This window comes from Heterodontus francisci, unplaced genomic scaffold (assembly GCF_036365525.1).
Source record: "Heterodontus francisci isolate sHetFra1 unplaced genomic scaffold, sHetFra1.hap1 HAP1_SCAFFOLD_1200, whole genome shotgun sequence".
In the NCBI taxonomy this organism is placed as follows: Eukaryota; Metazoa; Chordata; class Chondrichthyes; order Heterodontiformes; family Heterodontidae; genus Heterodontus; species Heterodontus francisci.
In genome coordinates this window covers 29,872-56,392 of record NW_027141487.1, presented here as the reverse complement: position 1 = coordinate 56,392, position 26,521 = coordinate 29,872, and the positions used below count along the sequence as shown (strand labels likewise).

General features: G+C 43.9%; 1 non-coding gene and 1 pseudogene across 1 annotated transcript; both read right to left on the bottom strand.

Moving 5' to 3' along the window:
• Positions 1-2,703: 2,703 nt before the first annotated feature.
• On the bottom strand, positions 2,704-2,786 carry trnas-uga (transfer RNA serine (anticodon UGA)). The gene has a single exon. It is a non-coding gene; the product is annotated as a tRNA-Ser (tRNA).
• A 21,158-nt stretch (positions 2,787-23,944) lies between these two features.
• LOC137363876 (zinc finger protein 665-like) overlaps positions 23,945-26,521 on the bottom strand; it is a 31,418-nt pseudogene continuing 28,841 nt past the window's right edge.

Genomic DNA, 26,521 nt, shown 5'->3' with positions numbered 1-26,521 from the left:
TGCCAGTTTCATGTGGGATCTCCTTCTTCCTCTTTCACTGCTTTTCCTCCTGATCCTTCTGCTCCTCCAGCTCCCAGGTGAATTAGTTACTTCATGTCAACATACCAGATTCAGGAAACCCAGCTTTACCTGGAAAGCAGGGAGTGGGAATTAAAGATGGAGGACATTGAGAAGCGATGGATTTTGCAGATAACAGGATAAACACGCACTGTGATCTCATCTTCCTGCTTCTTCCAGATACTGAATACTGGAATGTGCAAGAGTTGTTCCCATTAGCAATTATCCCCAGTCACACTCTCCTTCCAATCTTTTACCCATTGCTTAGATTTCAAACTGTGCATAATTTCTCACTGGCTTTCAATGTGAATAAGGCGGAGCTGCGAGAAGCTAATGTTGTTCAGCAGATGTAACTCAGGAAGATGCCTAACAGGCCGATGATAACAGTGAATGTTTTGATGAGCTGAGCTGCAGTGAAGGGTTGGCACCATTTAAAATGTCATTCAGCAGGTCTGCTTCCAAAGCTGGTGATAGAAATGACAAGAAAACTTCTCATTGAATTTCTTTAGTGTCATAATGTCAAAAGTCACGGACACAAATTAGGAAAGTGTATTTTGCTACAATGTGTTGTAAGATGGTAGAATAACTTTGAAGGCAGCAGCAGTGGTGTTTGTAAACATACAATTACAGAAAGGTACAGCACAGAAGGAGGTCATTCAGTCCAGTGTGATTCTCTGACAGAGCAGTTGTGATTGGTTGATCAGGAATGATATTTGTGCAGTTTGAACAGCAAGCAGAAAAAGCTGCCCCATTGCCTGCCACCCATATTTTCCTTGCCCCACCCTCCTTTTCATCAGTACATCACTCTGTGTTGTAATTTATCACAGCCCTTCACATGTTCCCTTGAACTTTCCGAGCTCTGTCATCGACCTGTCACATCTCTGAATTCTTCAGTTCTGGTGCATAATCACTGATCTGAACCTTTAATTGTGTTTCCCACTCTCTCCACAAGTAAGGCCAGAGGTGCTGACCATTTATGCTTTTAAAAAACAATTTAAATGGAAATCATGTTTGTGAGTTGTCAGGGCAGCAAGAACTGACAATTTCTTGACCAGGAATCGAACCCAGGTCGTTGCATTAAGTGCATTGAACTCCAACCATTCGACCACCAGTGAAACTCGCCAATTGCTTTTCCCTTTGCTTCACTTCCAGCAGGCTGATTTTTGTAAAAGCAAAATACTGCAGATGCTGGAAATCTGAAATAAAAACAAGAAATGCTGGAACCACTCAGCAGGTCTGGCAGCATCAGTGGAAAGAGAAGCATAGTTAACATTTCGGCTCAGTGACCCTTCTTCGGAACTAGCAAATATTAGAAATGTCAAAGATTATAAGCAAGTGAGGCGGGGATGGGGCAAGAGATAATAAAGGAGAAGGTGTAGATTGGACAAGGCCACAAAGCTGACCAAAAGATCATGGCGCAAAGGCAAACAATATGTTAATGGTGTGTTGAAAGACAAAGCATTAGAACAAATAGGATGTTAACGGACTGAAGGTTGAACAGCAGCAAGTACAAACATGAAAAAAAAATCAGTGGGTAAGCAAACTGAACAAACTAAGATGAAATGAAATAAACATTGAAAAAAAGTTGTAAAAAAGAAAAAAGAACTGAAACTAAAAGTAAAATGGGGGGCCACGGATGCTCTGAAATGATTGAACTCAATGTTCAGTCTGGCAGGCTGTGGTGTGCCTAACTGGTAAATGAGATCATGTTCATTGGAACATTGCAGCAATCCCAGGACAGAGATGTGAGCATGAGAGCAGGGGGTGTGTGTTGAAATGGTAAGCAACTGGAAGCTCAGGGTCCTGCTTGCGGACTGAGGGGAGGTGTTCAGCAAACCAGTCACCCAGTCAGCGTTTGGTCTCCCCAGTGTCGAGGAGACCACATTGCGAGCAGCGAATACAGTATACTACATTGAAAGATGTAAAAGTAAATCACTGCTTCACCTGAAAGGAGTGTTTCAGGCCTGGGATAGTGAGGAGAGAGGAGGTAAATGGGCAGGTATTACACCTCCTGCGATTGCAGGGGAAGGTCCCATGGGATGAGGACCAGGTGGTAGGGGTAATGGAGAAGTGGAGCAGGGTGTCGTGGAGGGCATGATCCCTTTGGAATGCTGACAGGGGAAGGGAGGGGAAGATGCATTTGGTAGTGGCAAATGTTGTAAAAACAGGCTGATTTTTGTGTTTATTTCTTACCTTTTGTTCAGCTTCACAATATCTGTTTGAAGTGTACAAAATCATGAGAGGTATAGACAGAGTGGATAGCAAGTAGCTTTTTCCCAGTGTGGGGGATTCAATTACAAGGGGACACGAGTTCAAAGTGAAAGGGGAAAGGTTTAGGGGGCATATGCGTGGAAATTTCTTTACGCAGAGGGTGGTGGGTGCATGGAACACATTGCCAGCGGAGGTGGTAGACGCGGGCACGATAGCGTCTTTTCAGATGTATCGAGACAGATACATGAATGGGCAGGAAGTAAAGAGATACAGACCCTTAGAAAATAGGTGACAGGTTTAGATAGAGGATTTGGATCGGCGTAGGCTTGGAGGGCCGAAGGGCCTGTTTCTGTGCTGTAATTTTCTTTGTTAACACATTTGAACATTTCCAATCAGCAAATAGAGCAGCCAACTCGAGGAAAATGACACCAACTTCGCTGTGAGCAAGGTTTGAACCTGCGCGGGGAAACCCCCATTGGATTTCAAGTCCAAAACCTTAACCACTCGGCCATCACAGCACAATAAGAATGCGCCTTTGTATTTAATTATCGGTACAATGCTTTATACAATTGCCTCAGACGACACATATTCTGGGAATAATTGTCTTTGAGCCTTGAATTGCATTATATTACATTACATTACTTGAGGTTGTTTTCGTTGGAGAGAAGGAGGAGGAGAGGTGACTTAATAGAGACATATAAGATAATCAGAGGGTTAGATAGGGTGGATAGTGAGAGTCTTTTTCCTCGGATGGTGATGGCAAACACGAGGGGACATAGCTTTAAGTTGAGGGGCGATAGATATAGGACAGATGTCAGAGGTAGTTTCTTTACTCAGAGAGTAGTAGGGGCATGGAACGCCCTGCCTGCAACAGTAGTAGACTCATCAACTTTAAGGGCATTTAAGTGGTCATTGGATAGACATATGGATGAAAATGGAATAGTGTAGGTCAGATGGTTTCACAGGTCAGCGCAACATCGAGGGCCGAAGGGCCTGTACTGTGCTGTAATGTTCTAATGTTCTAATTACATCTCCCGTTTGATGTGAAAATTAACATGATGGAATCAGTGAATTTTACAGCACAGAAGGAAGCCTCTCGACCCGCTGAGCCTGTGCCGGCTCTTTGGAAGATCAGTCAGTTTAATCCCACAATCCAGCTTTTCCCCATCACCCTGGAAATCAGTCCTCTTTTCTTCTCGCTATTCTCTGTTTTATATCCCTCAGATAATTATGCAACCAGGCTGTCACTGGTTCTTTAATTCCATCACTTTAATTTTTCTAACAAGTTGATTATGTGGTATTTCACCAAATGACTTTTGAAAATCCATCTCCACAACAGCAACCACATTACCACTGCCCTCATCAAATGTCTCCGTTACTTCATCAATGAACACATTTCATGAGAAAAACACCAACTGCCACGAAATCAAAACCCAGTTCCTCAAGTCACATCCCTTGTCTCAGAAAATTCCCCAAAGAAATATTATCAGCATTCCGACTCTGTCCTTCCAATGGCCAGTCCTGCTTTTGTAGTGTGTGTCTGCTGAGCGGTCACTCAGACCTAAATGTCTGGACTGAGTTCAAGGCCCAAATGAACATTGGTGCGAATGGAGCATGTGCAACCTAGAATTAGTGGTGGTAGCCCAGAAAGGCTTTAAGAAAAAAAGGCTTTAAAAAAAAACATGAAAGTGAATGTTACAGTCGGCTAAGCTGCAGTAAAATGAAATGGAAGGAAGTCAGTATTAATAGTGGAAGGAATAATCTGAGAGAAGAGGTGGGTTTGAATTTTGCAGCCTGAAGCACAGGCATGTGTAAGTGCGATGATGTAAAAGGAGACAATAGTTTTCATCCATCAAGAAGAAATACATTTTCATGGAGTAAAGATTGGTTATTTGCTGCATTCCATTATCAGGTACAGCAGCTGGTTTAAGACATAAAACAAGCTCTGTCTTGATCGGTGTTGCTGTGACCACAACACAGAGTATTCACCATTATACAGTCACAATCCCACTCAATCAGCTGCGATAGTCTAACATGGATTGTTAAACAAAGATCTTTTTAGTGAAGATGATCTTTCCACGAAAGCGAACAGACCTGCTGAATATTTCAAACATCTTCTGCTTTTATTTTCAACTTTACATCTAAGCAGCTTTTCTGACGATATAACACAAATTATGACAGCATTGGGATTGGAAACCCCGTCGCTCATAAGACTGGAACATAAATCCACATAACCACGCGAATAGAGATTAAATTCTGGCACTGATGACTGGTAATTAAAAGTGAGTTTTCTTGCTGTGCGCTCTCTGAGTCCAGGGCTTTGTAATGAGAATGAAGGAAATATGAGAACTTTCTGAGCCGTGTTCCTGGGACGATGTGGCCGAGAGGTTCAGTCGATGGCCCATGAATCCAAAACACCTGCACACATGGTTTTGAATTCCATCCTCATGGTTATTGTGTTGAAGAATAATGTGTTCTTTTATTCCTTTTATCAACACATCCAAGATTCCTGAATCTGAGTTCCATCCTTCCCCAGGCCGCAGTGGGGGAGTTATGTATTGCTGCCTTACTCTGTTTGCTCAAATCTACGAAACCATCATTTCAGCCCAAACACTTCCTGCAGGGAGATGTGGAGAGTATAAGATCGGAGCTATGTGAAGTATCAAAGTGGATCATTGTTTCCTGGTGAAAGGAATATCTCTCCACAGATGCTGCCTGACCTGCTGAATGTTTCTAGCATTGTCTGTTTTTAATTTTCTGCTTTCACGATAACGGTTTCCTTTTTTTTTGTTTACTTGCCCCAAGTGGGTGGCACAGTGGTGCAGTGGTTTGCAGCACAGCCCCTCTCGGCTCCAGCGACCCAGGTTCAATTCTGGATACTGCCTGTGTGAAGTTTGCAAGTTCTCCCTCTGTTGGCGTGGGTTTCCTCTGGGTGCACTGGTTTCCTCCCACATGCACGTTGATAGGTAAATTGGCCATCATAAATTGCCCCTAGTATAGGTAGGTGGTAGGGAAATATAGGGACAGGTGGAGATGTGGTAAGAATATGGAATTAGTTTAGGATTGTGGGTGGTTGATGGTCAGCACAGACTCGGTGGGCCGAAGGGCCTGCTTCAGGGCTGTATCTCTAAATAAGTAAGTGTGCAGCTCCAGGCACAACCTATCTGTGTGCTTCTCACACACAAGTTTTCTCTTTATTTTACTGCATACGCTGTAAAGTCAACCGTTTCCACACACATCGATCTGTGCCATGGCTTTCAAAAACCTTTTCTCATAGTTTCAGAGAGTCGAAGCGTTTCTTAGTGAATTCACAAGGACATGGGGATTATAGAGGCTGAGAGGGAATATAAGGGGTTAATATGTTAACCAGAGGATCTAAAGACTATAAGTATGTACAGTGACAGTAAGGGATTCTCAGAGTATATCAAAGAAATAACAGAGCATATTAGAGAAGATCATGAGCTAAAGGAGATTCAAAGTGTTTAAGGAAGTGTCAGGATCTATCAGATAGGATAGAGAATGCTCAGGATGTATTAAAAAGGATAACGCATGATCAGGTTGTATCTGATATCCCCACCCTCAATGATGGGGGAGACCAGCACATCAGTGCAAAGGACAAGGCTGAAGCATTTGCATCCATCTTCAGCCGAAAGTGCTGAGTGGATGTTCTATCTTGGCCTCCTCTTGATGTCGCCAGCATCACAGATGCCAATCGTCAGCTAATATGATTCACTCCACGTGATATCAAGAATCAGTTGAAGGCATTAGATACTGCAAAGGCCCTGAAAACATTCCGAAAATAGAATTGAAGACCTGTGCTTCAGAACTTGCCGCTCCCCTAGCCAAGCTTTTCCAGTACAGCTACAATACTGGCATCTACACGGCAATGTGGAAATTGCTCAGGTATGTCCTGCACACAAGATGCAGGACAAATCCAACCCGGTCATTTCTGAGTCAATGTGGTTCACATTTTGGAACTTTGCAGCAGACATGTTTGCTGTTCCTTCCTCCTGTTCCTCCTTGATTATTTCTGCCTGTGTGTAACTGAGGCTGCGTTTGTGCGTAGGTCTTGTCCAGGTGTCCTCATCACACAGATTGCAGCACTTACTCTCCTTCCAGTACTTTGTCTGGTGGCCTTCCTGCTTATAGCTGCTTTGTATTTGGCCGCCACGTGTCCAGAATCTCCACATCACTGAACTTCCTCAGCCCTGGGCATGATGCAAGGTGAAGAACCGTGAAGCAGTTTTGGAAAGTATTTGCACTTGGGAGTGCGAAAAATCGAAAGGAATGAAAATAAAATCTAGTCTCCAGCTTTGTGAATCTTTAGAAATGCTTTGGGAAATGGAGTTGTTAATTTATTTTGAGGTTGTTCTTGGAACAGAGATTGCTGAGGGGAGATCTGATTGAAATGTACAAAATGTTGAGGGGTAGAGTGGAGGTGAATGGCCTATTTATTTTCGCAGAGAGGTCAGTGACTCGGGGCATAGATTTAAAATGATTGGTAGAACAATTAGAGGGGAGATGAGGAACAATCTTTTCATCCAGAGGATGTTGGAGGTTTGGAACTCACTGTCTGAAAGGGTAGTTGAGGCAGAAACCCTCGACTCATTTAAGAGGAGTCTAGATATGCATCTCAAGTGTCATAATCTTCAGGGCTACGAACCAAACGCTGGAAGGTGGGATTAGAAGCGGTGGATCAATTTTTGGCCACACAGACGCAATGGGCCAAGTGGCTTCTTTCTGTACCTTAAACTTTCTATAATTCCGTTATTCTACGATTCAAGATGAGAGCACAACGCATCACATTTAAAGCAACAAGGGAAAAAAGAAGTTTCTCTCTATTTCCCCGACTAATTTGAAGAAAGATTGAGGGAGCCAGGGCTTTTCTCATTGGAGCGAAGAAGGATGAGAGGTGACTTGATAGAGGGGTACAAGATGATGAGAGGCATAGATAGAGTGGATATTCAGAGACTTTTTCCCAGGGTGGAACGCGCTATCACCAGGGGGCATAATTTTAGGGTGATTGGAGGAAGGTTTCGGAGAGATGTCAGAGGTAGGTTCTTTACACAGAAAGTGGTGGGTGCGTGGAATGCGCTGCCAGCGGTGGTAGTAGAAGCAGATACATTCGGGGCATTTAAGTGACTCTTGGATAGGTACATGGATGATAGTAGAATGAAGGGTAGGTATTTACTTAGATCTTGTGCAGGTTAAAGTTCGGCACAACATCGTGGGCCGAAGGGCCTGTACTGTGCTGTACTGTTCTATGTTCTATGTTCTCTGTTCTAATTCATTTCCTAATCCTAAAATACTCAATCAAATCATCTCATTAACCTCCGATATTCCAAGGAATGCAGGCCTGCTTGAATGAATCGCACCTCATAATCTAACCATGAGAGCCTTGGCTCCATTCTGGTAAATTTTCACTGCCATGTTTCCAAGGCCAATGTGTATCCTTTATAAAGGGCTGAGACCAAAACTATACACAGTATTCCAGGTGTGGTCTAACCAGCATATTGTGTAGTTGGAGAAAAACGTCACCTTTATATAACAGAATAGAATTGAATCATAAAATTGTTCCAGCACAGAAGGAGGTGTTCCTGGCCTGAATATTTATGCAGGCTCTCTGCAAGAGCAACTCAGCTGGTCCAACACACCCGCCTTTTCCATACAGCTCTGCACAGTTTTTTCCTCAGATAATTATCCATTCTTTTTCTTATTCGTTCTTGGGATGTGAGGATCCCTGGCAATGCCGGAATGTACTTCCCATCCCTAATTGCACTTGGGAAGGTGGTAGTGAGCTGCCTTCTTGAACCGCTGAAGTCCATATGGTGAGGTACATGCACAGTGCTGTTAGGGAGGGAGTTCCAGGATTTTGACTCAGCAATATAGTTCCAAGTCAGGATGTTGTGTGACTTGGAGGGAGGCATGCAGGTGGTAGTGTTCCCATGCATCTACTGCTTTCGTCTTTCTAGGTGATACTGGTTGCGAGTTTGCAAGGAGTTGTGAAACGAGCATTGGTGAATTGCTGCACTGCATCTTGTATATGATACACACTTTGACCACTGTGCATCGTACTGGAGGAAGTGAATATTTAAGATGGTGGATAGGGTGGTGATGAAGCGGGTTGCTTTGTCTTGGTTGGAGTTGAACTTCTGGAGTGCTGTAGTGTCTGAAATTATGCAGGCAAGTGGAGAATATTCCATCACACTCCTGCCTTCTAGATGGTGGACAGGTTTTGGGGAGTTAGTAGATGAGTTGCAGAATTTCCAGCCCCTGACCAACTCTTGCAGCCACAGTATGTTTATCGCTGTTCCAGGTTTCTGGGCAAGGCTGATCCCCAGGATGTTGATGGTGGGGGTTTCAGCGATGATAATGCCATTGAATGTCAGGGGGAGATGTTTAGATTCTCTGTTATTGGAGATGATAATTGCCTGGCACTTGGGTGGTGTGGATGTTACCTGCCACTATTCAGCCCAAGCCTGAATGTCGTCCAGGTGTTGCTGCATGTGGATCTGGACTACTTCAGAATCTGAGGCGTCGAGAATAGTACTGAACTTTATGCAATTATCGGTGAACATCCCCACTTCTGACCTTATGATGGAGGGAAATTCATTGATGAAGCATCTGAAGATGGTTGGGCCTAGGACACCAGCCCAAGTAACTCCTGCAGCAATGTACTGGGGCTGAGATGATTGGCCTCCAGAACCACAACCATGTTCCTTTGTGTTCGATAGGACTCCATCTCGTGGAGTATTTCCCCCCTGATTCCCATTGCCTCCAGATTTGCTTGAGCTCCTTGATACCATACTAAGTCTACTGTTACCTTGCTGGCAAAGGCAGTCACTATCACTTCTTGAATTCAGCTTTATTTTCCATGTTTGGACCAAGTCTGTAATGAGGTTTGGAATTGAGTGCCCCTGGTGGATTCCAAACTGAGCATCGGTCAGTGATTTATTACTGAGTAAGTGCTGTTTGATAACACTGTCGATGATACCTTCCACAAATTTGCTGATGATTGAGAGTAGATTGATGTGGCAGTAATTGGCCAGATTGGATTTCTGCCGATTTTTGTGGACAGGACAGAAATGGGAATTTTCCACATTGTCGGGTAGATGTCTATATTACAACTGTACTGGAACAGCTTGTCTAAGGACACAGCTTGTTCTGGAGAACAGGTCTTCAGTATGACAGCTGGGATTTTTTCAGGGCCCATGGACTTTTCTGTATCCAGTGCCTTTACCAATCTCTTGGTATCACGTGGATTTAATCGAATTGTCTAAAGACTGGCATCTATGATGGTGAGGACCAATTCTCTCTTCAACCCAGGACTGAATATGCTTCCACTTCACTCTCAGCATTGGAAATAGCTGAGGCCCCAGCAATGTTACTTGGGGCACTCCACTGGTAACAGCCTGCCAACTTGAAAATGCTCCATTTATCCCTATTCTTTGCTTTCTGTCCGTTAAGCTCTATGTCCTCGATGCATGCTAATATATTAGCCCAATTCCATGAGCCTTTATCTAGTGTATTAATCTTCTGTGGTATCTAACTGAATGCTTTTTGGAAATCCAATGATACTATATTTCCTGATTCCTCTTTATCGACCCTTCTAGTTACATCCTCAGAATTCTGTAATACATTTGTCAAGCAAGATTACCATTTCGTAAAACCATGTTGACTTTGTTTGATCAGACTATGATTTTCTAAGTTCTTGTTCAGACTTCCTTAAACATCGATGAGAGCATTTTCCCGACCACTGATGTTAGGCTAACTGGCCTGCAGTTCACCATGTTAAATATATTAAACTGGGGCTCCAGTGGTGCAGTTGGTTAGCGTGTGGTACTAATACAGCAGTGCTATTAGTGAGCAATGCCAAGACTGTGAGTTCGAGCTTTACCTAGAGCACAAATTTTAGAGACAGGGAGCAATGTGAAGCAGCTGAGCAGTGAAGAGAGCTGTGATCAGTGAGTCTGAACTGACCAGAGTCAGTCATTTGCAGCACAGAAGGAAACATTTCGATTCATGCTGGCTCTGCAGGGAGTTGTGCAATCAGACTCGAAAACAGGAATTTGAAAAAAAATGCTGGAAATATCCAACAGGTCTGGCAACAACTGTAGAGAGAGAAGCAGCTTTAATGTTTAAGTCTGTGAACTTCCCTCAGAACTGACAACGGTTAGAAATGTCGCTGTTTTTAAGCAAATAAAGCGGAGGTGGGGCAAAAAAATAACTCAAGGCAAGGTGTCGATACACGCAGCCCTGCAAGCCTATTTTTTCTCAGTCGTCCTCTTGAAGTTATTGATCATTTCTGCTTCCACCACCTTTGTGGGCAGCGACTTCCATGTCATTACAACTTGCTATGTAAAAACAAGACTTCCTCATATTCCCCTGCATCTCCCCCCCCCCACCCCCCCCCCCCCCCCACCCCACCCAACTTGCAATCTGTTTCCCTGACTTCTGGTAGGATTTGTTGATGGGAACAGTTTTTCCTTGTCTAATGTATCTAAGCCTGTCATAATCTGGTACACTTCTATTAAATCACCCCTCAATCTCCTTTGTTCGAAGGAGAACAAACCCAGCTCTTCCAACCTAACCAAGAAACTAAAGTCCTCCATCCCCGGAACCATTCGGATAAATCTCCTCTGCACCCTCTCAAGGACCATCACATACTTCCTGAAATGCTGTGACCAGAACTAGACGCAGTACTCCAGTTGAGGCCTAAACAGAGCATTATAGACGTTCAAGATAATTGTACTGAATACTTCTATCTTTCAAGCCCAAGATTCCATGTGCTTCACTCACCATTCTCTCAATATGTCTTGCCACCTTCAAGGATCTCTGCCCCTGCAACCCCAGGTCCTCTGTTTCTGCACACTCTTTAGAACTATGCCATTACGTCTAAATTGCCTCTCCCGAACCCTTCTGGTAAATGCATCACCTCACACTTGTCAGTAAAAACTTCCATCTGCCACCTTTCTGTCCATTCTGCTAGCCTATCTCTGTCCTGTTGCAGACTGTTCATATCATGCTCACTGTTTGCTGCAGCTCCAGGTTTGGTGTCATCAGCAAATGTTGATATTCTACTTTGTATTCCAAGATTCAAGTCATTTATATAAAGTAAAACAAAAACAGTGGTCCCAGCATTGACCCTTGGGGAACACCTCTGTCTCCTATCCTCCAGTTTGAAAAACAACCATTTCCTTTGACTGGCTGTTTTCAGTCCGTCAGCCATTATTTTATCAATTGGACACAGAACCCCCTTTTCCATGAGCCACAATTTTGTTAGCAAACCTTTAATGTGGTACCTTGTCAAATATTTTCTTAAAATCCGTAAAACAACATTCAACACATTCCCTTCATCAACCTTCCCTGCTACTTCATCAAAACATTCATTTAAATTAGGCATGCATGATCTGTCTTTTACAAATCCATGCTGACTATCCTTAATTAACTTGAACCTCTCGACGTGTAAATTGATATTTTCCCTGACTATTGTTTCGAAAATCTTACCCACCACTGATGTTAAACTAACTGACCTATGGTTGCTAGTACTCTCCTTACACATTTCTTCAATAAGGGTGTCACATTTTCCACTCTCCAATTCTCTGGCACCTTCTTTCCTGACTCAAATTTCCAGAACCTGTGGAAAGTCCGTTACCCATCTTGGACTGAGTCTGAGGAGAGGTTTCTTCAACAGAGGCTGATTTTGACGTTGAGCTACAATTGAAATTTCCACATCATCAGAGATGTCTCTCTGTATCTGCCTTAGACCTGACCTCGGATTTTCTCTTACACGAGTTTCTGGCATGATTTCTGTTTGAGTAACTATTGGTGCCCAACTCATAACCAAACTATCTGATTCATTCGACTCATTTGATTCTTTCCAACTTCCTTCTTTTTTGTGAACCTCTGAAGGTAAAATATGATCTATATCTATAAACCTAACCTTTCCACTACCAAACATCTTAACTAAATATGTGCGAGGACCACATCTTCTACCACTATCACTGGTCACCACTTCAACCACTTGTGATGATGATTCTGCAATCTATCCTTCTGGTTCAACTTCTGACTTCTTTCTCCCACTCGAGCTCTCTCATGACTCTCTTTCTGTCTTGATTGTTTCTCTTCTACTAACAGCGTTAAATGTGGCTTCAGCAATGAAAACCTCGTTCTAGGCTGCCAGCTAAGAAACAATTCAGCTGGCGTTATGCTGGTAGCAGTGTGAGGGGTGTTACAATAGATAAACAGAAAGTTCAGCAGTCTGTGATCCAATGATAACTGACTTTTGTTCAGATTGATATCCAGCATTTGCTTGACAAGAGCATGCTTAACAATCTGCACTGTGCGCTCTGCTGCTCCTTTGGAAGCAGGATGATACAGTGGAACTCTAGTGTGTTTTACACCATTTGTTCTCATGAATTGTACAAACTCTCCTGAACAAAACTGAGGTCTGTTTTCAGACACAATTTCCTCTGGGAACCCATAAGCAGAAAACAAACTACACAAAATATCTGGAGTTTTGCTAGTTGTTCCTCAATTCATTGGAAACCCCTCAACCCACTTCGAATGTCTCTTTCTCAATGAACATCTGTTGTCCTTCTAATTCTGTAAAATCTATGTGCAGCCTCTGCCACACTCTAGCTGGTCATTTCCATGGCTGAAAAGGTACCGATGGCGGCTTCCTTTCTACTGCTTGACATGTTCCAGATGATTTCACTATGTTTCCAATGTCCTTCTCTAACTATGACCACCAAAGATATCTCCTCACTAGACTCTTCGTCAAACATATCCCTAAGTGATCATCATGAACATCACATAGCAACTGCAATATGTACTTTCCAGGGATTACAATTCTAGCTCCCCACAGGACATAAATTTGATCAACCGACAACTCATTCTTATGCATAAAAAATGACCTGAATTCTAAATCCAGTACCTGTGTTTCCCACCCATTTGTGTTATATTTGAACACCTTTGCCAATACGGAGCCCCTACGAGTTGTTCGACCAATGTCATCTGCTGTTACTGGAAACTCGTCTTCATCCGAAGCCCACATCCCAGGAACGACTAAAAAAAACTGCTCTGTATGGAGAGGAATCACATGTTAGTTTAATCTCTTTGAGCACATCGTAATGCAGAAGCATTACACCCTCTGCAAGTTGACGTTTACGCAATTTGAATGCCTTATCACACTCCTTTGTCCGATTCCACGGATACCCCTTCCTCAAGAGTTCATTCAATGGATGCAATAATGTTGCCAGATCTGGTATGAATTTACTGCAGTAAATTATGAGGTTCAAAAAAGATCTGAGATTAGATGTGTTCTGAGGGTGTGGCGCATTTCTAATTGCTTGAATCTTACACTTGGTAACATTTAACCCGTTCTTGTCTACTTTCTGACCCAAGTGCATTGCAGAATTTTGAAACATTTCACATTTGTGTTCCTTCATCCGAACTCCATGCTTTTCCAAGAGGCAGCCTGTGAAACTGAAATAGACCCATGTGTGTAATGATAGTCAAGAATGACTCAGACTCAGCGTCTGACTCAAGCTCCAGATAGGCATTTGTCAAATCTAAATTTGAAAAAGTCTGGCTTCCTGTCAACGTCGTGAACAGATGCTCCATGTTTGTCATGTTATTGGGTGGATTACATTCCAGTATCTGTTGACAGTTACCTTATACTCAGCACATACTCTGACACTACCATCTGACTTTGGTATTACCACTATGGGAATAGCCCAATTACTCTGCTCTACCTTAGAGATAATGTTCTCAGTCTCAAGTCATTTCAGTTCTTGCTTCACCTTCTCTCTCAGAGCATAGGGTACTGGATGCGGCTGACAATACACTGGCCTTGCATTCTCCTGAGCTTGTATGTTAGCTTTGTACCCTTGAATTGATTTGCAGATTTCAGTGAACACCTTCGGATAGTTCATGTTGAGATATGAATTTCAGCTCAATACGAGAAAGCTCGCTCATATTTCACTTAAATGCTGCGAACCAGTTTCTTCCAAACAAGGCTGGTTTTTCACCTTTCACAACAATGATGGGCAATTTTGCACATTGCTCATTGTATGTGATGCCAACCAATACACTTCCAATTTGGGGAATATTCTCTCCTCCATAACTGTGTAACTCTACTCATCATTTTTCCAGGGGATGGTGACTCAACTTTTCACGATACAGCGGCACTGAAACTATGCTAACTGATGCACCTGTGTTGACCTCCATGTTGTATTTAGCCAGAATGCATTGTGCATACCTAATTGCCCTTGAGAAGGTGGTGGTGGTGGTGAGATTCCTTCTAGAACTGCTGCAGTCCTTGGGATGTAGGTACACCAACAGTGTTGTTGGAAGGGAGTTCCAGGATTTTGACCCAGTGACAGTGAAGCAATGGTGACATAGTTCCAAGTCAGGGTGGTGTGTGGCTTGGAAGGAAACTTGCAAGCGGTGATGTCTCCATGCATCTGCTGTCCTTGTCTTTCTAGGTGGTAGAGGTTGCGGGTTTGGAAGGTGCTGTCGAAGGAGCCTTAGTGAGTTGCTGCAGTTTACTGGAGTTTCTTCCAACGATACTTGGACCACGATGCTCTGTGAAGTTTCATTGGACATCCTTGTGCTTCTGATCACATGGATCTCAAATGAAGCCTCATCAACCTGCTGCTGTTTGACAACCGAATGCAGTGAATGATGTTTCCTCCTGCCTGTGTTTTCACCGATGACCTTCTTGCGACATGCCTTGGCAAGATAACACTTCTTCTTGCAGCTGTAGCACTCTGCCTTCACAACGGGAGAATTCTGGGCTCAATGTTGGCCTCAGCACCGGTCACAGGATTTTATTTAACCACTGCTACTACCCTGATGGCCTCCTCCCGTTTTCTTACGAGCAACACCCACATGACCATCACCAGTTGCCATCATTGGGACCTTCTGCTTACTCATCTGCAGCTTATTTACTTCAGCAGATGACTGACGGTTGTTAACTCTCACTTCTCTCGAGTCAAATTCAGCCATGTCCATGGACAGTGCTGTTTGAAAAGCTATGTCAAAACTCACCTTTGGCAATGTCATCAACTTACTGTGAATGTGCTCACCCTTTAATCAGCAACCAAATCTGTCACACAACACACGCTCTTGAAATTCTCCAAAATTTACAATGAAGTGACAGCTTTTGGAAGGCCACAATAAACTCCCCAATGTCCTCATTGGGCAGCTGATTCCTTGTTCCAAACTGATAGATTTCTGCAATCTTCAATGGTTTCGGATTGTCATGCTGCTCAAGCTTAATCAAAATGTCCTTCAGCGGCATGTCCTTTGGTTTTGCTGGGGTGAGAAAAGTATTGAGTATGTCATACATTCCGGGCCTGCTTCAGTCAAAAATATCCCTCTGTCTTTTCCCAAACTGCCTGGTTGACAGCTACATTATCAGGATCTTCGAGGGTATTGTTAACAGTGAAAAAATCTCTATCCACTCCATGTACACACGGAAAGATTCTCAGTCATGGTCATACTCCCTCAGTCACCCAATAATTCCCTTAGACACAGCCATCTTGGAAGGTCAGTCCAATAATTTAATTGCAACCCGACCACAGATTATAATTTGTAAGCATTAATTAGAGCTTCCAATGGCGGGACAGATACCCGGCATTTCCAGCGATATTGAATATGCCCTATTCCTTCTACAGGGGAACAGCGCGCAGGTGCAGTACTGGCTTGTATTTCGAGCATGCGCAGTGTCGGAGTTCTCCGGGAGATGCATTTGCAGCGGGTCAGAGTTGGCGGTCGGGTGGGTCGGCTTCATAAACACCTGGTGTAGGCCTGAAGCCCCAAATAAGAAACTCCAGTTCCATCATTTGCGTCTCCGGGGTTATCCCTGGGTTGCCCAGGTTAACGGCTGCCACCTCTGGAAAGGAAGCCGGGAGGGTTTAGGCGCCGCCATCTTGAGCGGAGAGCAGTGCGCATGTGTTACCATCTTATTGCCGGCACTGAGAGTGGGCGGGGCTTCAGGGTCCCAGTGAGCAGGAGGGAAAATCATTGATTCAGTTATTTGTTTCTCACTCAGCAAACAGGGGCTGGAGTAGTGAACCGAGCCAGAGTAGAGGGAGGGAGAAAACTGTCAGCAGAGGAAAGAAATCGTGCAGATGATGCCATGGGTTTGGATGCCCAGGGAGAAGGGAGAGCTGTGAGACGGGGATTTACAGCTTTGGGGAACTAAAGAGGAAAAATTGTCTGCTCGAAATTTCTATCCTATACTTAGAGTGATGACCTTTATAATCTCCTTTATAACAGGGTATGAGAAGAGAAGGATTAGCAGACGGGAAAACTTAAACCAAGCATCACGTCAAGATCTGAAAGAATCATTCGATTCATCAGCACCTGAATATCATCGGACTTTGAATGTGGAACAAGAAATGTTTGTTCTGTCTGTGGGAAAAGATTTCAAACATCAGTGTGACTGGAAAAACTGCAAGGCACCCACACCCGAGTGAGAGTGTTCCAGTGCACTGACTGTGACTGAGCTTTAACCAGTTACACAGGCTGAAAAGACATTACACCATTCACAGAGGAGAGAAAACATACACGTGTTCTGTGTGCAGATGAGGCTTCAACTGATCATCCAACTTGGAGAGACACAAAGACATCTGCACCATGGAGAAACCGTGAGAATGTGGGACTGTGGGAAGGGATTCAATTACCCATCTGAACTCGAGACTCATCGACGCACTCACATTGGGGAGAAGCCGTTCACCTGCTCCATGTGTGGGAAGGGATTCACTCACTCATCTAAACTCACTGAACACCAGCGGTTTCACACTGGGGAGAGACAGTTCACCTGCAATGAGTGTGAGAAGGGATTCACTTGTTAACCAACCACAATTCACACCAACTTCTTCACACTGATAAGAGACCTTTTAAATGTTCTGACTGTGAGAAGAGCTTGAAAAACAAAAATCACCTGCTGACACACCAGAGAGTTCACTTTGAGGGGAGACCGTTCATCTGCTCTGAATGGGGGAGGGGATTCGCTCAGTCAATCAACCTGCTGAGACACCAGCGAGTTCACACTGGGGAGAGACCGTTCACCTGCTCTATGAGTGGGCGGGGATTCACTCAGTCAATCAATCTGCTGAGTCCGAGCGAGTTCACACGAGGGAGAGGCCGTTCACTTGCTCTGAGTGGTGGAGGGGATTCACTCAATCAACCTGCTGCGACAGCAGCGAGTTCACAAGTGACTGCAGGGTTTGGATTCTGCTGTTTTTGCTGCTGTTAATCACATCTAGGACTGAACCATTTTCATTCTGATAGTTGGGGTTTGTTTTTGCTGATGTTGATTATCCCAGTAACTGGGCTGAAGTTTAATATTTGGATATATCTTCAAGAAATATTAATTTCTTCAAGATAAGTGGAGACTAATTGATGAGGCAGGATCTAACTGAAATGTGCTGCGGGTTTGAGGGGCTGAATGGCCTGCTCCAGTTCTTTGTGTACTTTCTCCCCAGACTTCCCCCACTCTCTAACTCTGCTCACGTGCTTGTTTCCAGTTGCAGTGCCTTCTCCCCAGTTCTCCCATGACTTTCCATTTATCAGTTGTGTTTCAGTCCAAGTCTATTCAGGACATAGAAACAGGAATCGGCCTTTTAGCCTCTCGAGTCTGTTCTGCTATTCAATGAGAAGATGGCCGATCTATGACTTTACTTCATTATACCCAAATATTATTTTAATGCTGGCTTCCCCAGTCTGTTACAATGGGATTTAAAAATGCCTTTCATTTACACTGTACCTTTAAAGTAGGAGAGTGTCTGAAGGTGCATCTCAGAACATAAACGGAAAAATCAGACAAAAATTGACACTGAGCCAAAGAAGGGTAAATAGAAGGACTGACTAAAAGCTTGGTCAAAATCATAGGTTTTTAGTAGGGTCTTAACGGAGGAGAGATGTGGACTGGCAGAAAGGTGCAAGGAGGAAATTCCAGAGCTTCGGGCCGGTGACTGAAGGCACAGGCAATGGGACAGAAAGACAGTGAGGGATGTGTAAGAGGTCAGAGTTGGAGGAATGCAGAGTTTTCTGAGGGTTGTTCGGCTGGAGGAGATTACAGATATAGGGAGAGGTGAGGCCTTGAAGCGATTTGAACATGAGATGAGAATTTTAAAATGGGGACATTAGAGGACCTGGAGCCATTGTAGATCAGTGAGCTCAGTAATGATGGATGAGTGGAAATTTGTGATGCTTGGAGTAAACAGCAGCAGAATGTGAATGAGCTGCAGTTTATGCAGGGTGGGGGTGGGGGTCAATCAGAAGAGCATTAGAATAGACAAGCAGGCTGACAACACAAACACTGGAGGGGTCAAGAGAGGTGGTGGTGATGTAGAGTTGAGTGGCATCAGCACACATGTGGAACCTGATGTCATGTCTTTGGATGATGTCACTGAGGGGCAGCTGATAGATGGGGGATAGAGGTGGCCATCGATAGATCCTTGGGAAACTCCAAAGGTAATGGGGTGAGAAGAGAAACTATTGCTAGAGATTCTTTGGCTATGATTGGATAGATCTGAATGGAGCCAAGGGAAGTCAGTCCCACTCAGCTAGACAGTGGAGGAGAGGCGTTAGAGGATGGTGTGGTCGACTGGGAGGTGAAGAAGTCTGAGGCGGGATAGTGCCCCACAGGTACAGAGAATGTCCTTTGTGGCATGGATTCGAGCTGTTTCAGTGCTGTGTGATGGAAACCTGATTGGAAAGTTTCAAACATGGAGTTCTGGGAAAGGTGGACACGGATTAGGGGCATAAAGACATTCAGTGACTTTGGAAAGGAATGAGAGGGTGAAGATGAGGTGGTAGTTTACAAGGACAGAGAGGTTGAGGGTGGGAGTTTTGAGGAGGTGGGTGATAATGACAGTTTTAAAAGGGAGCTGGAAGTAACTGAGGAAAGGAAACTGTTTACAATGTCAGTTAGCACGAGGGCCAGGAAGGGAAGTTGTTTGATCAGTTTAGTGGTTACATTACAGGGACAACCATTAAAAGCACGGTTCATTGGCCCATATAGATTGATCAAAAGATTGGATAAGGTAGATTACTTTATTGACACCCCTGATCACCGAGAGAACTGGTTGTGTCACATTAATATGCTCAAACTATATTACTACAGGGAGGAGGATAAGCCAATACAGGTATTTCAGTTAAACAGTACTGTTGACAAGGAAACGGATTGTGAGGATGAGGCAAAGGTAGGCCTCGTAAATTCTCAGATTTAACCAGCAACTATCCTATTAGTGAAATACAGAATATGTAGGAAAGTTAGACAAAATGCTTTTGCACTAAGAGGAAAAACGGCGAGAAGACTGAACAGTTTTTTTTTTAACAAAGTTTCAAAAAGCTTGTCGGGATAAGGCAGGATGTACATATGATGTGGGGGTAGGGGGAAACATTCCTTTAAAACAACATCCCTGTCGTTTAGGTCCAGATAGACCAGCCCAAGTGGAAGCAGAGTCCAATGAAGTCCAGTACAGCTGGAATTCGCAGGTGGTCTTGATGCCGAAACCTGGTGGGATCGCACAAACTTGCCTAGACTAAAGAAAGGTCACGGTGGTAAAGAAGGCAGACTCCTACCCAAATTATCATTTAAAGTAGTGCATGGACAGAGTGGGCAACACCATATGTCTTAAAGAGACAGATGTGTTGGAGGGATACTGTCAAATTCCTTTGACACCCCAGGGTAAGACAAGAGCAGCTTCTGTTACCCAGGACTGGGTTTTCCAGTGTCACGTGATGACACATAGGTTAAGGGGGACTCGAGAAACTTCTCAAAGAATAGTGAACACAGTAGAGGTCAGTGCTCCGAGCTCTGCAGTGCACCTGGCTGAAGTGATGGACAATAGGGACACTTGGAAGGAAAGCACGAAACAACTGGAAGACTATGCTTGGAAATTTGAAATGCGTTAATTGGGACAATCTTTGAAAAATTTTAAACTGAAAATGTTCTGGTGGAACTTGTTGCTGTAGTCCCAATATTCTTGAAAAGTGTATATCTGTCAATGCGGGCGAAAATGTGTTATCGTTTGTTTTTTCAATTTCATTTTTTGCATTGCAATGAAACGCATTTTCAGAATGGTATTTCATTCCGCCAGGGATGGAGATGTTATGATCCTACTTTATTTTTTGAGGTGGGTGGGGGGGGGGGGGTGCTATGTGTGCAGTGTGTCTTTAAGGCAGCAAATGATCAGTACTGCTTTAAGGACAAGCAAGCCTCAGGAGTTAGAGAAGGTGCATTCTGGTTGCTGTTGGATACAGCCAGACAGAGAGGGAGAACAAGCCAGCCTCAGATGTTACCAAGGAAAGTGCATCTTGTTTGCCCCAGATCCAGCATTATGCAATGCTGCAATTTATTACAAGGGGAATGGAATATAAAAAATGTTTCGCTGCAGTTATACAGGGCATTGGTGAGACCAAATCTAGAGTATTCTGTACAGTTTAGGTCTCCATACTTCAAGGATACAGTTGCATTGGAAGCAGTTCAGAGAAGGTTCATTCGACTGATTCCTGGGAGAAAGGGTTATCTTTTGAGGAAAGGGTGAACAGTTTGGGTCTGTATTCATTGGAGTTTAGAAGGATCAGAGTTGATCTCATTGAAATATATAAGATCCTGAGGGGACTTAACAGGGTGGATGTTGAAAGGATGTTTCCCTTTCTGGGGAAGGCTAAAACTGGGGAACAGTTTAAAATTAAAGGCTCTCCCATGTAAGACAGAGTAACAGTGAAATTTATTTCTCTCAGAGAGTCGTGAGTCTGTGGAACTCTCTTCCCCGGACAGCAGTGGAGGTAGGGTCATTGAATGTTTCTAAGGCAGACGCAGACAGAGTCTTCACAAACAAGGGAGTCAAAGGATATCGGGGGCAGGCAGGAAAATGGAGCTGAATCCACAAACGGATCAGTCATGATCTTGTAGAATGGCGCAGCAGGCTCGAGGGTCTGAATAGCCTGCTCCAGCTCTTAGATCATGTGTTCATAGGTCAGACTGAGTGCAAGGTAGAGAATTAAAATGAGAAGAAACAGGAAGCGCAGGGCCATGCTTGCAGACTGAAGGGAGTTGTTCCACAAAGCGGTCATGCAGTCTGTATTTAGCCTCCTCAGTGTAGAGGAGACCACAATTATCTACCACTGTGTAGTGTGAGGGCACCTGGCGATAAAACTGTCTCTGCTCAAGAAATTTCTCAAAGAGAACATGCCCTCTTCTAATTTTTTTCTGTGGTATTTTAAGATGAAACTATACCATATAACATTTTGATGTCTCAAAAATATACAATCACCCCATCACAGAATATAACCCCAGTTCCTCACATGGTAGACAGGGGCATGCAACATGATACTAACAGGAACTAATAGGTTCACCACTTGTGCATTACCTACAGTAGCATCAGACCATGAATCAGACACTGTTATCAGACCTGGACTCATCCAATTGCCCCAGGAGGAGGATTTTTATTCCAGTGTTTGATCTGGGTGAATGGCACAGCAGCTCGAAGGGCCAAATGGACTCCTCCAGCTCCTATTTCTTATGTTCATTAAACCTCAGTCTGGTTCCTCTCAAGCTGCTGAGTGAATGAATTAAATCTTTCTTGACAAATCACCAAGATACCAGTATACAATTCATGCCCGAAACTTCATTTATTGGTTACAAATCACATTTGAGTTAAATCTGAGTAGACACATTATGGACATGCATAAAATGTACCATCTACAAGGTACACTGCAGCAACGCACCAAGGCTCCTTAGACAGTACCTTCCAAACCCACAACCTCTACCAACTAGAAGGACAAAGGCAGCAAATGCATGGGAACACCACCACCTGCAAGTTCCCCTCCAAGTCACACACCATCCTTACTTGGAACTATACCGCCATTCCTTCACTGTCGCTGGGTCAAAATCCTGGAACTTCCTTCCGAACAGCACTGTGGGTGTACCTACCTCACATGGACTGCAGCGGTTCAAGAAGGCAGCTCACCACCACCTTCTTAAGGGCAATTAGGGCTGGGCAGTAAATGCTGGCCTGGCCAGCGACGCCCACACTCCATGAATGAATGAAAAAAACACATATAAATGTAATCAGAGTTAACCAGCAGTTGAGCGAATATAGAGAGAGTATTTCACAAAAACAAGTAACAAATGCAAGGGTGAGTGGCCAAAGATCAAAAAGTCTGAAAATTAGTGGCTGAAGACAAAAAGTCTGAATTTTTTTCTGACAAGGAATCATGTAATTATAGCACTTTTAATGAAGCAAACTAGTTGTGTAATGGTAATTGTGTACAATTTTGCATATGTAATGAATAAAATTACACAACTCAGAATGCAATTTCATGAGACTTACCTGACAGCTGATAATTGGTTTTACAGAGCTTCATGTTTTCAATGTCCTGCTTCTGCCTATTTATAGATTTTTCATGTAAAAGGTGTTCTGTGAAGATGTGTAAACTTCACTGGAAAGCAACATTTAGAAGCATACTAGACTGCACATTCTGGCACCTTGGTAAGTGACGTGCAAAAATCAGTAGGTATATAAATTAATAAAAACTAAACATTTAACAGACATTGACAATCCAGACACTTGACGATAAGTGGGGTCATTTTTCTTACTTTGTGCTGTGTTAATCACCTGAACGAAGCAGAAAGCAAGACCAGGTGCACGACAGCTTTTCCAGATAATCTTAAGCAATGTCAAACCACACATTGAAAAAAGATGGCCAGAGTTATACTCCTTGCTTTGCATCACTAAGGTGCAAAAACCAGCTTCACAGTGACTCAAGGTTGACAGTGTGACTGGGACAGTAGACAGTGAAAGTGGAGATGAACAATGAATGGAATTCAGCCATACACCTGAGCAAACCGATAAGTGGAAATTCCAGATCACTTCAGTTGCTGCAATGCACAGGACATATGAAGTTTATACAACTCATGCTCACTGCAGGATATTCACATTCAGTAACCAGTTTGTACAGTGTTTTCAGAAATTACTTTGTATGTACACAGCAGTGTGTGTCTAAACATACAAATTTGGAGCAGGAGTCGGCCACTCAGCCCTTCAAGCCTGCTCTGTCATTCAATAAGTTCATGTCTGAACTAATTACTCCACATTTCCAACTGCCCCCGATAACGTTCCACCTCCTTGCTTATCAAGAATCTATCTACCTCTGTCTTCAAAATATTCAAATGTAAATGGAAGTAAGTTTCAAATTCCTATTGACAGACCAATGTTTTTGCTGCAGACCAGCGACTTGCCAGCTACTGATCCTGCACCATTAATTTTAAGCCATGTCAAATGAGCTGTGTCAGGTCTCAGGTGGTCTCTGCTAAGATATCCCATGAAGGCAAAAACAAACATTGGGAATTGGTCTGTGTATAAACACGCCTTCTTTTTGGAAATTTACAGAACACTAACACACAGAAATTGTGGAGGAGTATGCAGATCCACCCACTGACTATCCTGCTTCAAGTTCCTTTCCACCGAGTCTAAACAATAAACACAACTTAAAAACAGGTAAAAAGACCACCGAGCTGTTTTGTATTTGGTCAACTTTAAAAAAAGAACATCAGAACTGATTGCTTTAATTTTTGTCAAAGCCGGTCACGGCCGGAAAGGGAGAACCTATTGGTGGATTTCCAAAATCCCAATGTTGGAAATCTTCTGTTTCATGGACATTTCTCCGCCCTGAGTGACTTGTGAACTCGCTGGTGTGTCAGCAGGTTGGATGAAATAGTGAATCTCTTCTCACACTCTGAGCAGGTGAATGGCCTCTCCCCAGTGTGAACTCGCTGGTGTGTCACAAGATGGGATGGAGTAGTGAATCTCTTCTCACACTCTGAGCAGGTGAACGGCCTCTCCCCAGTGTGAACTCGCTGGTGTGTCAGCCGGTTGGATGACTGAGTGAATCCCTTCCCATACTCAGAGCAGGAGAATGCCCTCTCTCGAGTGAGAGCTCGTTGGTGTGTCAGAAGATGGAATGAAGTAGTGAATCCCCACTGTGTTCTGAACAGGTGAACGGCCTCTCCCCAGTGTGAACTCGCTGGTGTCTGAGCAGGTGGGATGAAGGAATGAATCCTTTCCCACACACAGAGCAGATGAACGGTCTCTCTGCAGTGTGAGTGCGCTGGTGTACAGTGAGTTCAGATGATTGCTTGAACCCAGCCCTGCAATAAGAACACCTAAACGGTCTCTCCTCAGTGTGAACACGTTGATGAGACATCAGTTCAGTAGAACATTTATAGCAATTCCCACAATCTGGATATTTAAAAGGTCTCTCCCCAGTATGAACTCGCTGGTGTGTCAGCAGGTAGGATGACTGAGTGAATCCCTTCCCACACTCAGAGCAAGTGAACAGCCTCTCCAGAGTGTGACTGCATGGATGGGTTTCCAGCTCAAATGGATAATTCAAACCTTTCCACAGTTCCCATATTTACATGGTTTGTTCCCAGTGTGACTGCACTTGTGTTTCGACAAGCTCAATGATCGGCTGAAACCTCTTCCACACACACAACACGTGTACAGTTTCTCCCCACTGTGATCAGTGCTTTTTCCTTCCATGTTCAATATTTGATTTACGATAAATTGGGCAAGTCCTTCAGAACCCGATCAAATGTTTGCTTTGCATTTCACAACTGCAAATCCTCCTCTTCTAAAACCCTGTGAAATTGCTTGAAAATGGAAAAAATGTCTGTGAGAGAAGCCACAAAAACACAAAGGCAGGTTGTGAAATGGAGCTGAATGAATCTGGTAATTCATGGGATTGGCAATAGGAAAAAGTGACCATGAAAGCTGCTGGATTGATGTACAACCCCATTTGGTTCAATAATGTCCTTCAGGGAAGGGAACCTGCCAACTAGTCTGGACCTACACAAGACTCTGCCCTCTATAGGAGGAAGGAGGGAGAGGAAAAAAAAGAGTGGAGGGTGATTTTTTGTCTGTACAATTGGACCAGAACTTTGAACAGAACCTCCCAAACCCTCAACTTCCATCATCTAGAAGGACCAGGGTAGCAGGTGTATGTGAACACCATCACCTCAAAGTTCCCCTCCAAGTCACACACCATCCTGACTGTCTGACATCCAGTACTGGATGAACAGAAATTTCCTCGAATTAAAGATTGGGAAGTCTTCACTTCCTGCCACGAACTTCACTCCCTCGGCACCAACTTTATCCTTCTCCCTGGCAACTGTCTGAGGCTAAACCAGACCATTCATAACCTTAGTATCATATCTGATCCCAAGATGAGCTTCCAACTGCATATCAGCACCATCACTCAGACTGCCTAGTTCCACCTCAGTAACATTGCCAGACTTCGCCACTGTCTCAGCTCATCTGCCTCTGAAACTTACATCCATGTATTTGTTACCTCTCAAATTGACTATTCTAACACATTCCTGGCCAGCATCCCACATTCTACCCTCCATAAACTTTAGATCATCCAAAACTCTGCTGCCTGTGTCGTTACTCGAACCAAGTCCTGTTCACCCATCACAACTGTGCTCACTGGCCTACACAGGCTCCCAGTTAAATAGCACCTCAATTTTAAAATCCTCATCCTTGCTTTCAAATCTCTCCATACCCTCACGCCTCACTATCTCTATAATCTCCTCCAGCTCTAGCAGACAGAGTTTCGAAACACTCAGCAACACAACTCCAGTGAAACATCCTCGGAGGAAAAGAGGGTGTAGTGTGTGATGCAACTCACAAGGACCTTGTCCGCCGCCATCACTCACACTGCTTGGCATTGCGCTTCCGCGAAAAGCAGTTCGGCACTGCGCATGCCTGGACTCCAATGCCGTGAACCGTGAACATTTTTTGTTAACGCCGATAACGTTGGGTTGAAGCCCCGCCATTGAACTTCCCAAGATAAGCGCTGGAAGGGAGTGGGAGAGCGGAGAGTCATTGAAAATGACGAGTCAAAGGGCATCGGAGGGAGCGGGGAAGATAAGCTGTGATTGAGCATGAAACTGAATGCGGTGATTGAAGCGGTGATCATGGGAGGGAGCAGGGACCTGAATGCGACCATTGAGGCGGTTTGGATTTAATTCGTGTTTTGTGTCAAATTCAGCAGCGCCATCTTTCCTCCTCGATGAGGCTGCATTTGCGCATGTACCATTGATGCAGCACCTATTTGGTTACGTTGCCAGCAAACGCGTCGTTAATATATGTTCGCTGTTTTATACCATTTTATTTTTCTGAGTATAAAACATGAACTTCCCGTCCATTCTCCGACTGGTAAATGG